This window comes from Dipodomys merriami, unplaced genomic scaffold (genome assembly GCF_024711535.1).
Source record: "Dipodomys merriami isolate MVZ:Mamm:240054 unplaced genomic scaffold, mDipMer1.0.p SCAF_438, whole genome shotgun sequence".
Taxonomy (NCBI): Eukaryota; Metazoa; Chordata; class Mammalia; order Rodentia; family Heteromyidae; genus Dipodomys; species Dipodomys merriami.
The window spans coordinates 263,781-278,147 of record NW_027206000.1 but is presented as its reverse complement, the minus strand read 5'-3'; positions in this window follow the sequence as shown (position 1 = coordinate 278,147).

Genomic DNA, 14,367 nt, shown 5'->3' with positions numbered 1-14,367 from the left:
AGTGGTTGTCATTAGTGGAAAAAAATCATTATTTGTGAAATAATTTATTCAATACATAATTTATGATTCTTGCCCATAGGTGAATTTACAAGACAGGTGAAAGTACACATTTTTATTCATGTTTTTCAGAAAGGTTTTTGCATAAATAGCTGTTGTTATAAAATTTTGACAAATATTGATGTTCTCAGTTTATATGTCTACAATATGCCTTTATTTCTCCAGGTCGGTGAAGTAAAAAGTTTAAGAAAGATTGAAACAACCAATGGGAACTCTCAATCTAATCACATTGTATTATCTGTATACAGAGGCAGAGTTATTATCATAATACAGTTAAAATTATAGTACTTTAAATAAGTTGTTCTTTCTACTATATTTCATATTAGAACTATAAACATGGAAAGTATAGATATATTAATATTTAATAGATATTTAATATTTAATATTTAATCAATAACAAGTCATATTTTCCTACCATAGCAAAATAAAAAACTTCAGACACATTGACGAAGAAACTTTCAAAAGGAGCAAAAGTTGAGAAGGCAATGCAAAACAGGAGGAAACAAAATAGAATAGTAGGGACTTCCAATGTAATAATTTTAAGAGTAACAATATGGAGATTTATTAGTTCCGAACTTGCACATAATACTGTCCATTTCTTTGCACTTATTTGTTTATTAGGAAGAGAAGAGAACATTTGTATGTCATCTGCTTTTTTCTGGACACTGGCTCAGTGCATCACAGTTTTCTTATGCCATACAGCAATGTCATACTGCTGTAATTATTGCCATTTTACACAAGGATGACTCTTCAGAAAGATTCAAGTTCAGAGGTAACATCCATTAGCAGAAACCCCTGAAGTCTGCTTTGTTCTTATTCATGGCTAGAGGATGGGTATGGAATTTAAAGAAGCCAGAGAAACCATTAAAACCCTTAGTGTGTTCTGTCAAATAACTCTGCAAGCTATAACTGTGGAATAACACAATAGTCAAGAAAATGAGACTGAAACATGAAGGAGATATGAAATATCTGATAAGAGGAAGCACATGATACATAAGGAAACTTAAGTAATATACATGATATCACTTCTCCTACCAAAACCTTGATGCCAATAGATTACATAAACATTAGCATTTGGAGGTTTTTTTATTTGCACAGATTTTATTCATGATAATTATTTCAATTAATGCAATGATGAAACAAGTGGAATCTCTAGCAGGTGTTTAAGTCTTCATGATTCGGAGCCTCTATGACTCTGCTTTCATGGAATTCAAGGTCTTAGGAAAGGAATGTAGGAAAGAAATTTGACACTCCCTTCCCCTCTCCCTACCATGTTTGTCAGCACTCAGTCTCTCTGAAGGATGCAGCAACAAACTTTTCCTGGAAGCAATGAATAAGATCAGCAGTCACCAAATCTGCAAGTACCCTAGTATTATACAGAGACTTGTATTATTTATAAATTTCTTGATCTAAAGACTTTTTTTTTATTGAGACAAGATTTCATTGTATAGTCTAGGTCTGCCTGGTACTTGCTGTGCAACCGAGGCTAACCTCAACCCTGTGATCTTCCTGCCTCCACTCTTATTATATAATAGAAACTATTATAAATAGAGTAAACTTGGTGGTGAAAAGTAGTGTACTCAAGCCAGGCACCGGTAGCTCATGCCTATAATCCTAGCTCCTTAGGAGGCTGAGATCTGAAGATCACAGTTCAAAGCTAGCCTGGGCAAAGAAAGTTTATGAGACTCTTATCTCCAACAAACCACCAGAAATCCTGAAGTAGCACTATGGTTAAAGTGGTAGAGCACTCGCCTTGATCTGAAGAGCTGAGAGACAATGCCCAGGCCCAGAGTTCAAGCTCCATGACCAACAACAACAACAAAAGTAGTACACTCAACAAAATATAATCATACCATAAGATATTTCAAATGGTATTAAATGAGAAGATTTGATTACTTATATTCAAAAATATCCACAAACATCAGCATCTTTCTTATCTTCAGACTTGATGGAATGAATTTCATCACCAGTGTTGCTGCTATCTCTATTTATGCATATGTATACATGTATGCATGTATACATACACATGTGATTATTACACATAGTGACACACACTATGAATTTAATAGTTTTCTTTCAAAGTTAACTTAGAAAGTGTCATATGACTCAAACATTAAAAGTTCTGTTTGCACTAAAAATGTAGCTCAAAGTGATGACTCAAACTCAAAGTATACTTAAATTTAATTCACATATAATGCATAGACAGTTTTAGGCTACATTTTATTATGAAATAAATTTTGTATATTTCTGCCTTTCAGCAAAGGAAATTCAGTAAATATTAGAGTGGGTTGGTATGCTAAGTTTCATTTAACAAAAAACAGCCTCTATGGTCTCTAAGAGGAAAGTTCTGTGGAAAATTACCAAATATTGTTGTTAATTGTCAATATTACTAACTTTACATGAAATTTCTACCTTATTAAGTTCATTTATTCTTTGGATGGTTTTGAAATAAAAGGATAAACATGTACTTAAATAAATAAAACATAACATGAGTTTCATAAACCAGAATACTCCATAAAAGAAAAAAATCAAATAGGTAATACAATAGCTATTTCATGGGTAGATAAGATTTATTCAACTCATGTCCTTTTCCTTATTTCCAATAATTTGCTCTTGAACTGCTAATATTATATCTTTATAGAATTTGCTTGGGGTGACTATAACTTGAAGTCCAGCATAACACAGTAGTTTTGTTTAATATTTTGGTGATAAAGATATTAAAAGCAAGCATTCTGGGAACTGAGCATGGTGGCTTAAGCTGGACTCAGGATCAGTTTCACAGCTCCAGGCCAGTGCAGGCACAAAGTTCACTGGAACACATTTCAGCAGAAAAAAATGTTGGGAAGGTGGTGCATGAAGTGTCTAGATATGGTGTTACATAGGAGAACAACATTCCAGGTTGGACTGGTGAAGAAGTAAAATCCTATCACAAAAGAACCTGAACAAAAAGGGATGGGAAATCTCCACAATGCTTTCCAGAGTATTTGGGCATATTTACATTCCCATTAACATGGAATTTAGGGTTCCTTTTAGGCCACATCCTCAAAAAAATCTGGTTTTTTCTAATTTGCTTTCTTGGTAATAGCCATTCTAACTGGGGTGAAGTGGAATCTCAATGTTGCTTTGATTTGCATTTCCTTTATGGACAGAGATATTGAACGTTTCTTTATGTGTGGGTTGATCATTTTCACTCTTTAGTTCATTAGCCCACCTAGTAATTCCACTCCTGGGCATTTATGCTAAAAGATTACAAACCAGTATATGGGTATTAGCCTAAATGTCCCTCTATGGAGAAATAGACCAAGAGAATGTGATATATATATATATATATATATATATATATATATCTGATATATATAGGTCTATATGTATATAGACCAAGATAGATATATTTAGCACATTTTCTTGGTCTATATACATATAGACCTATATATATGTTATGTATACTTTATATATATATATATATGTATATATATAGGTCTTTATGTATGTAGACCAAAATGTGATATATGTATACATATATGTATATATACACACATATATACACACATGATGGAATTTTACACATTTGTTAGAAAGAATGATATTGTATCATTTCTAAAGATATGAAGAGGTTTAGGGAAGAATTATGTTAAGAGGAGTAAGTCAGGCTCAGAGAGAAAGAAGGATGCATGTTTTCCCATATATGTGGACGCTACATTTAGCTTACAAACTTACAAGTAAATATAGTGGATGGTATACAAGTGTACACAAATGTATTAATTAAAATTCAGTAGATTCAAGGGATATCTCAAACAAGGTAATTCTCTAGAAAGCTAAAATCAAAGTTCAGAAAAATAAAACATCAGGAAGTGGATATTGAAAAGAGTGGGTGGGGTGAAAGGGAAAGGAAAAATAAATGAAGAGTGGGAGAGGGGGATATGTGTCAAGAATCCAATGTATAGAAGAATCCAATGTATCAAAATTGAGAATGAGGGAAGGTATGAGTGGGGAAGAAATGGAAAGAATTGTTCAAGATAAATTGTATTCATAAATTGTTTTGTTAAATGGCAACTCCTTTGTACAATTACTTAAAACTAATAATAAAGAAAACAGAAAAAGGGGTGGGGTTGTGACTAAAAAAGTAGAATACCTGTTTATCAAACACAAGGTTCTGAGCTCAAACTCTAGTACCAATAAACAAACAAACAAATAAAAACAAGTACCCCAGAATAAAACTAAAATGAACCAAAAAGAGAAAGAAAAACAAGATTAAGATTAAAGGAATTTTTGTCAGTTCCCAGAGCTCACACAGGTAATCTTAGTTACTCAGAGTAATGATTTGGAAGTAATGTAGGCCTAATATTCTGCAATATTCAGTCTCCAAAATACCAAGCAGAAACCTGGGGAAGCATAGTTCAAGTGGTAGACAAGCAAACCTAGGGAGCATAAGGCTTTGAGATCAAACCTCAGTCCTACAAAAAGAGAAAGAAAATTTAAATTAAATGATAGAGTAGGTTCATAATCTGCAAAATATAATACTTAAAAATCTTCAAATTTATCTGTAAAGTTAATGCAATCTCAATTCCACCAGAAGTTTTGAAGGAAAAATCTTTGAGAACTTCTAAATATATATGAGTAGGCAAGATCAAGAATGGCTGAATGGTAAAGAAGAATAAAAGAGGCCAAGACCTTAAATTATCTTGACATGAAGATTTATTGTAAAGCTAAATAATAAAAGTGGCATTAGGGTATCGTTTGAGAAACTGGCCAAGGAAGAAATCGGAAAGGACAGGAGTGCCCTTTGCACTTCTCTAAGACGGCTTTTCATAACATAGTCTTTGTTACCCCGAATAGCAAAAATGCTCCTCAACGGTAAGAACACTGCTGCAGGAATATCAATACCAAATTTCAAACTCTACTATAAAGCCATAGCAATCAAAACAGCCTGGTATTGGCATAAAAACAGACCTCAGGACCAATGGAATAGAATTGAAAACCCAGAAATGAACCCACAGACCTATAGCCATCTAATCTTCGATAAGGGAGCTCAAACAATAGAATGGAAGAAAGACAGCCTCTTCAGTAAAATGGTGCTGGCAAAATTGGTTAACTACTTGTAGAAAACTAAAGCTAGATCCTTATATAACACCCTGCACCAGAATCAACTCCAAATGGATCAAAGACCTCCAAGTCAAAGCAGACACTCTGAAAACATTACAGAATGGAATAGGAGAAACCATGGGTCTCCTTGGCTAAGGCCAAAATTTTCTGAATAGAGACCCGGAAACACAACAAATCAAAGAAAGGTTGGACAAATGGGATTGCATAAAGTTGTAGAGCTTCTGCAGGGCAAAAGACATAGCTAGCAAGATCAATAGAAAGCCCATGGATTGGGAGAAGATCTTTACTAGCCATACAACGGACAAGGATCTCATATCTAAAATATACTTGGAACTCAAAAAATTAAATCCCCCAACAACAAATCCTCAAAGAAACAACTGCCCAATAAATAAGTGGGCTAAAGACTTAAAGAGAAACTTCTCTGAAGAAGAAAGAAGGATGGTCAATAGACACATGAAGAAATGCTCAACCTCTCTAGCCATAAAAGAAATGCAAATCAAAGCAACATTGAGATACCACCTCACTCCAGTTAGAATGGCAATAATCAAGAACTCTAACAACAACAGATGCTGGAGGGGATGTGGACAGAAGGGAACCTTACTTCATTGTTGGTGGGAATGTAAACTTGTTCAACCACTTTGGAAAGCAGTATGGAGGTTCCTCAAAAGACTTCACATAGAGCTCCCCTATGACCCAGCAATCCCACTTTTGGGCATTTACCCAAATGTTTACAAACAAGACCACACTAAACCTACCAGCACAACTATGTTTATTGCAGCATTATTTACCATAGCTAAGATATGGAACCAACTCAGATGCCCTTCAGTAGATGAATGGATCAAGAAAATGTGGTATATATACACAATGGAATTCTATGCCTCCATCAGAAAGAATGACATTGCCCCATTTGTTAGGAAATGGAAAAACTTGGAAAAAATTATATTAAGTGAAGTAAGCCAGGCACAAAGAAACACAGGTCCCATGGTTTCCCTTATTTGCAATATCTAGTATATGTATGAGTCAAGTGGAAAAAGTCAGATAATGTGATGTCAGGAAAATGAACCCTTAGATAGGTATTTTAATGTTTTTTTTCTTTCATGCATGTGTTTCTAACTCATTTATATGATTATTTCTTTGTTACTTTGTATGTCCCTCCCCCACAGTATAACCCCCGCTTTCAATATATTTGATGTCAGTATAATTTGTGGAGGAGATGGGGAAAAACAAGTCGTTTAACGATTCAGGTGGACCTGTTGCAACAATGAGAAGTACAAATTGTCATGTCAAAAATGAGCTTTACAATGTCGGTGGGGGAGGAATGGGGGGAAGGATTGGGTGGGGGGGCAAGGGGGAGGCTGGGAAGGGAGGTGAAGGGTAAACAAAGGAGGAGGCTGCAATGCTTGGTAAGAAATATATGCATTATCCTGCCCATGTAATTGTAACCCCTCTGTACAGTATGTTCACAAATAAAATTAAAAAAAACAAAAACATAGTCTTTGTTCAATCAGATAACAACTTGATGAAACACCATGCAGAAAACTAAATAGAAAAGCAAAAGCAATTACAGAAACACTCAAGAGAAAACGTTCATGAAACTTACATAGGCAAAAGTCTTTTAAATAAGATACTTATTACCCACTGTCTTTTGATGGAAACTTGAGTAGCTCTGGGATCTGGACTATTTAGTGACTCTCTTTCAGAAAATATGTATGCATTTCTGTTGGCTATAACCTACAAGTAGACTTGTTGAGTTGTAGTTTGTTCAGACATTGAATTTTAGAACGTATCAGTAGAAATTTCTCTGAAGATACCTTCTTCGTATGCCTTTTTTTGTTTCATGTGAGAATTGTGACTGTTCATGTTTCCTAAAGCCTCAGAGAAGTTTCTGTCCTTCTTTAATTGCAGTGTATATGTGATTGCTGTTGTTGAGGTTCAAATTTACATTTGTCTGATGATTATTAATATTGTCCACCTTTACATAGGTTTGCTGTACATATGATTATCCTGTCAAGAGATACCTGCATAGATATTTCTCATTTGTCATTTGTACTTTGTGTATATTTTATTTTATATAATATGGATGATGGAAGTTTATTTTTATAGAAAAATGTTTTTACATTTTGTGGGTAGATTTTCTATAATAGTCTCAGTTAAAAAATATTTCTCAATTTTAACATAGCCTAGTTTATCTTTTATTTATTTAAATAAAATAAATTGGAATATAGTTCCACCCAAGAAAACCTGAAAGCTATGTGAATAAATGATCCACAATTAATTACTTGCACCAAAAGAAGAAAGATCAAACCTTACCACAATAATATTTTGATTATCAGCATAGGTATAAGGCCAGGAACTGGTGGCTCACCCTGTAATCTTAGCTCCTTAAGGAGGTGGCTGAGATCTGAGTATTGAAGTTTTAAAAGCCAGCCCAGAAAATAGAAAGTTTTGAGACTCTTTTCTCTAATTAACCACCAGAAACTTGAAAGTGGAGTTGGGACTCAAGTGGAAAAGCATCCGCCTTGAGTGAAAAAGCTAGAATAAGAGTCCCTAAATTTAAGCCCCAGTCAGTCCAACAACTTTTCCACACACAGGGAAACACAAACACACACACCCACACCCACACACCCACACACACACACACACACACACACACACACACACACAAAGACCAGGCACAAATAAGTATATATATGATTTTGTTTGTATGAAATAAGAAGATAGGCACTAGTAATTTGTATGGTGTGTTGAGCACACAGTAGTGATTATGTTTGTTCAAGTCAGGAATAAAGGGCAGAGCCTGAAGAGGCATAGACAGTAAGAAAAAGGTGATTCTGGGGTTATAATAATATATATTCTAGTTTATATATATTAAATATAGCCCCTGTTTACAAAGGTGTGTTTAGTTTATGGAAATTCAACTAACTATAACTATCTGCATTTGTACAAATATGCTATGTTTCAAGAGAGAGATTCTAAAAATAATACAAAAAGGACTCCACCCACATGATACTAAAGTCTCTAAATTCTGAAAAATTAAAAATAATAAGTTTTAATTACAGACTGAGCAATTTAGTAAAATAAATAGCACACTTTAATTTAAACATCATAAACATTTATGAACCTTGATTTTATTGTATACATTTTAATATAATGAGTGGTTTTATTAAAGTCAATTTAAATTACATTTTTACACATTTGTGAAATTTCACCAATGAATTTGCAAATAGGTTTTAACAAATGCTTGCCACCTAGCACTGAGGAACTATGTAACAAAAGCATCCAGTAATCATAGATGACTTTCACTGAAAATAAATATTACTATTCTCACCATTTTGTTTAGTTCTGTGGAAAAATTTAAATACAAATGCCTCAATTAAAAGTACAATGTACACCTTTGATTTAAAGAGTAGCTTGATAATAAAGTACTTGTCTAGCATGCATAAGATCTTGGGTTAATCCCTAGCATTAACAAAGGAATAAAGGAAAAAACCATAGAGATTGGAAAAAACAGAAAATGTCTAAAGGAGAATGCATGACTATAATCTTGGCATTTTGAGAGAGTGGGGTACAGGATCATAATTTCAAATCTTTACTGAGCTACATAGCGAGACCCTACCTCAGAACAAACAGAAACAAAAGCAAGAGGAACAAAAAACATAAAATGTAGTTTGGGATATGGTACATTTTTTCACCTATACCTTATTACCTTTGGATTTTTTCCCCTACCATTTCCTCTCATTTATTCTGACTGCTGTGTCTGAGCACTACAATGAAGTAAATAGCTGATTTTCCTCTGTAAACATCTAGTGAAATCCAGAGTCAATCTAAGGGCAAATCTCTGTAATATAATGAATATATAATGAATATAATTTTCCTTTTTTCTCAATGTCCATGCCAAACACACAGTCTCTATGTCTGTCTGTCTGTCATCTCTCTCTCTCTCTGTCTCCATCTCTCTCTGTCTCTCTGTCTCTGTCTGTCTGTCTCTCTCTCTCTCTCTCACACACACACACACACACACACACGCACGCACACACACGCACACACACACAAAGTCTCATCCACTAACAGTTGTGCTGTGTGCCCAATGCTCTATCCATAAGGAAATTGAATTTGGCTTCTAGGAATAAAGCACATCCTGCACTTTTTGCCAATAAGACATGCCTATTTTATGTCCCTTTTTTTGTACAAACTAATTGTACTAAACCTTTTACATGATATTCTCATACACATAATAAAAATACCATTATATATGTGAAAATATGTATTATAATCTTTCTTAACTCTCCTTTTCCTTCCACCCTTTTTAAGGAGTTTCACTGTGGTATTTTCATACAGGTATGTAATGTACCTCTAACATAGTCTCCTCATTCTCCTCTGTTCCCACCCTTCATTTATGTTCTCTGAGAACCAAGTATACCTCTTTGCAAAGAAAGAGATGAAATTAATCTGACATGTAGTCATGTGTGGGTGCAGTTCCTTGCTTCCCAGGGAATACATTGCACCTTCTGCAATAATGGTCTTGGCTCTGGGCTTTAAGATATGATGCTAATGATAGGCTTGTTATACTCCATAGAACATTCACCAGAGATTTTGTGGGCAGAAAGCATTCTGCCCGCTCGCCTTCCTATACCAGTAACAGTATGGTTAATCTTGTCTCAACCATTCTCATATAACAAGACCTGAAGAGTTTCCATCCTTTAAAAATAAAGAGTCAAAATAGAGCTTGAAAACAGATGTTGCTAACACATTTGTTTATTGAAATTAAATGAATAAATTTGAATAGCAATTATTCAGAAGTAATCAGACAATGGAATACTAGCCATGCTGATTTAATCTATAGCACATGAATTTACTTATGCTTCTGATTTCACAGAATGCACCCTTTGGAAAGCTGATTATTTAAAAATATGTTCTACTAGATCCTTTGTTAAGTGTGTTTTAGTTAGGTAGGCCAGAAATGCAAAGCTTATAGGAATGTTCTGACCTTTGAAATTAATGTTTTGTTCTTAGATAATTGATCAAAATGGTCTAATATCTAAAACAATCTCTGATACAAGTTTTCTTCACAACATTAGGACAGCAAACTATCATTTTTAGTATTTCTTTTTTAACATTGCCCAAACTGAAAAGCAAACTTTGTAAAAATTTTATAATAGAAAGGAAATGCTGTCAATTTAAGTTAAAAGAAAATCTCCCTCTCCTTACTGTGATATTTTTCTCAGTACCCAAGTGAATGTTACACATTTGAAAAACAGTTTCTTTAAGATCTCATCTATTTTATAAGTTATTTAAAAAGAGTTCATTGGAATTTTCCAATGTAAATAAGGAAAGGGAGAAGTATGGCAAAGATCTTGTACTGCACAGTTGTTTTAGTGAATGATATTCCAAAAGTCTTGACATTTATTCCCACAGAAAAGTATTCACTCTCTCATTATTTATTTACAGCACCTAAGAAGGCACAATATGTGTACTGAAAACCATTTTGTGTTATTGAATATGGCAAGAAATGTATAGTGATGCAGAAAAATAGACAGTAACTAGATGAGCTAAAGTTGTGACCATGAGTGAAATCCAGATGGGAGCAATGCCTAGAAAGTTGGAGATGCTACAGGAATCCCTTGGAGGCAAATATTGGAAAAGCCATCCTGCACCCAAGGAGCTAAGCAGAAAATTTCAAAAAGACTGTGGTGGGAAAAACAGAAAGCTGCCACAAAATGTACCAATGATTAACATTCTAGAAAAGTAATAGCACAAAAATACTGCATTGCTATGGATAAGATTGCCTGCTATATAATCGTATGCTTTCCTCTTTTTTCAAATCTCCACATCTCTTCTTAATGAATATTTAAATTCTACAAAGAGTTTGTCACGATTACGAACAAACTTCCTTACAAAGAATAATGATTTTGAGGGAAGGTTTGGCAAGGGTATTGAAAGGTTGCTTTGGGCGTAAAGATCCATTAAAAAGAAGAAAGATAGTATTCAAGTTTTACAGAGAAAAGTGTTTGTATTAATTTTATAGCTGATATTGTAAAATTTAAAAATTGCTAATTCAACCATCAAATCAGAAGTGTGAAGGCACAGATCCTACACATGTTAGAATGTAGAAGAGGCAGTGCTGAATACATGGGAAAGCTCAGGCTTCAGTTCCCAAAATGATCCTTATATTACTCCATGATTCCTACTCTGTCACTCAGTCAATGGATATTAATTTCCCTACAAAGCACTAGGGACCACACAGCTGCTAGCTATTTTGTAGGCTCTTCACTTTAGGGGGAAAACAAACCCTTACAATTCAGCACAAGAGAAGCTTCTTGTGAGTCCATATTTTGAGGCCTGTGTGCAATAATAAAATTTGTTCTTTCCCTTTGTGAAGTAAACAAATAATGTTGCAGAAACCTTTAGAAGAAAAACTAACATACAAAGGGATTTGGAAAAACACCTTCACTTTAGAAGTCACCTTGTTGAATAGCATGTAACCTTTAGAAAATCATGTAACCTTTAGAAAATCCTTGAAATCCTTTTGGGTTCATTGACACTGGAACTGGTAAAGATGGAAGTTGACTGTATTAGCTTCTTCCACATGTCATCTCTGGAGGTTCCAGGAGAAAAACAACAGATTCGGGGACATAAACACACATTCCTTACAATTTTAGAGTTTTCATCAACTTTCAACACCTTGAGAACATTTTAAATGAACATCAAAACCAATGAGCAGTTGAATGTTCCTGGAAATAAAGAATTGGTCTTGCTCTAATTACTCTGCTAATACGGATAGATTTAAATCTATATAGATTTAAAGGGACAGCATCTACATTTCCTTAGAATTTGTTTTGTACAAAACTAAAGCATTATTTTACTTGAATATTTGGGTCTTAATTTCCCAACAGGCTTGTTAGTAGACATTGTAGTTTATCTCCTGAAGAGAAAACCATTCTGTTTGACAGCTAGTCCTGACCAAAACAAAGAAAATAGTTGGAGATTAATTTGGAATAGCAGCTGAAATCCAGAATTAGTGTGCTATTATTTTGATGTGGGATCACTAAATTGCAGTGTATTGAAATTGGCTTGTAATTTGGTTTTCAGTTTAATTTTTCATCAGAGCCTGCCAAAATCTCTCTCTGTCTCCCTCTGTCTCTCTGTCTCTCTCTGTCTCTCTCTGTCTCTGTCTCTCTCTGTGTCTCTATCTCTGCCTTCTATAATTTCATCCTTTTTATTGGGATCAGATGATAAGTTTATGGACTTGAGACCAGATGATTTTAAGTAAACAAGAGGTTAAACAATTTCCCTATCTAATGTTCTCAACCAAATATAATGTTAGCATACTATCAGATGTATTTCATTTTTTTCTTGAAAATGAGATCTTCAACTGGCCAAATGTTTATCATACAAAGGTAAGTGTGGATTTAGAGAAAGAGAAAGTTCATCAAAAAAGACTGTTGCCTTAGGAAGAATGTCTCAACTCTCTTAGGTCTGTAAGTGTCTTAAAACACAAAAAAAGATATAAAAAGCAGTTTGCTTCAATGGGAATGTCTTCCAAATAATAGTGGAATATTGATTGCATCAATACACTGAGATACAGGAGATTTCCATCACAATGGTCTTCATTCACCAGTCCTTTCAAGACCATGCACACTCTTCCTCCATCTCTAGCACTTAATTTTTGTAGTCTCTAGCATACACACCATCTCTATAAATCTGATGTTCCCAAAATATTACATAATGGAGTAGTTTTTTGTTTTCATCCTCATGACACTCTAGAAATTCATTCAGACTGATCCATTTATTGATATTTTGTTCTCTTATTTTTCCGTTGGATATATCACTACTTTTATTCTATTTGTTAATTCAATAATTAAAGGAAAACTGCTGTACTCTCAATTTGGGGCTACTATGAATAAAATTTCTATAAATTTTTGAATACAACTTTTTGTATTCAACAAATTTCTAGAACAAATTTCTAGAAGTGCATTAGTTGTTTATTTGGTAATTTAGTATTTACTTTGTTAATAAATTGAAACGTCTGTCATAATAGTCATAATTTCTAATAAAGTTGACAGCAATGTTCAGTGGTCAATTTGTTCCACAACCATATCAACATTCAGCATTACCAGTAGTTTTAATTTTAGCTATTCTAGTAGGTGCCAAACAATATAAAAATGGAGATGTAACTACAAACAAAGTTGAATATCTTTCCATGTGTTTAAAATAACTCTGTCCTCTTTGGTAAAGCACTTATTTTAATAATATTTGGCCTAAGTCATATTTTAATTCTTTTATCTCTATGAATATAAAATAGTTGTACAAGAGCCAGGCACTGGTGGCTCATGCCTGTAATCCTACCTACTCAGGAGGCTGAGATCTGAAAATCAAAGCCAGCCCAGGCAGGAAAAGTCCATGAGACTCCTGTCTCCCATAAACCACTAAAAAACCTGAAGTGGCACTGTAGCTCAAGTGGTAGAGCACTCACCTTGAGCTGAAGAACACAGGGACAGCACCCAGGCCCAGAGTTCAAGTCCCACACCAAAAAAAAAAAGTTGTACAAAAGACTTTATTGTAACATTTCCATACTTGCATACAATGTATCTTATCAGTTGATTGGTTGATTGAGACAATCCTAGGGATGAGGCTTGAACTCCTAACCTGGGGCTCTGTTCCTGAGGGTTTTTTTTTTTTTTTTTTTTGATCTATAGCTCCACTTTCAGCAGTTCAGTACCTAATTAGTAATGAGTTTCACAGACTCTTCTGCCCAGTCTGGCTTCAGATGGTGATCCTCATATCTGTCTTCTGAGTAACTAGGATTATAGATATGAGCCACCAACTCCCAACTCTTACTATATACCTTAGTCAACTCATTTCCCTTATTATTCTCCCTCTTCCCCTCCAAACTTCCTAAAACAATGTCACCACATTGTTCTATTTTCTATATTTGAATGAACTACTTTTAAGACATTGATCCTCATTCACTCTCTTAGTTAGCTTTCTCCTTCTCAAGGGTAATCTCTTCCCCAACAGAACCTGCTTTACTTTCCTGGCATTTTTTACATTTTTTAACTCATATATATTATACCAAGGTGTTCTGCCATGATCATTCAGATGCACATGTGCTAAATTTTTATCGGAATATGCCTTTCTATTGTTGTCCTTTTATCTTACTGTCCAGCATATTATTGATTATGAATTTTCATTGAGATTCTTCATATA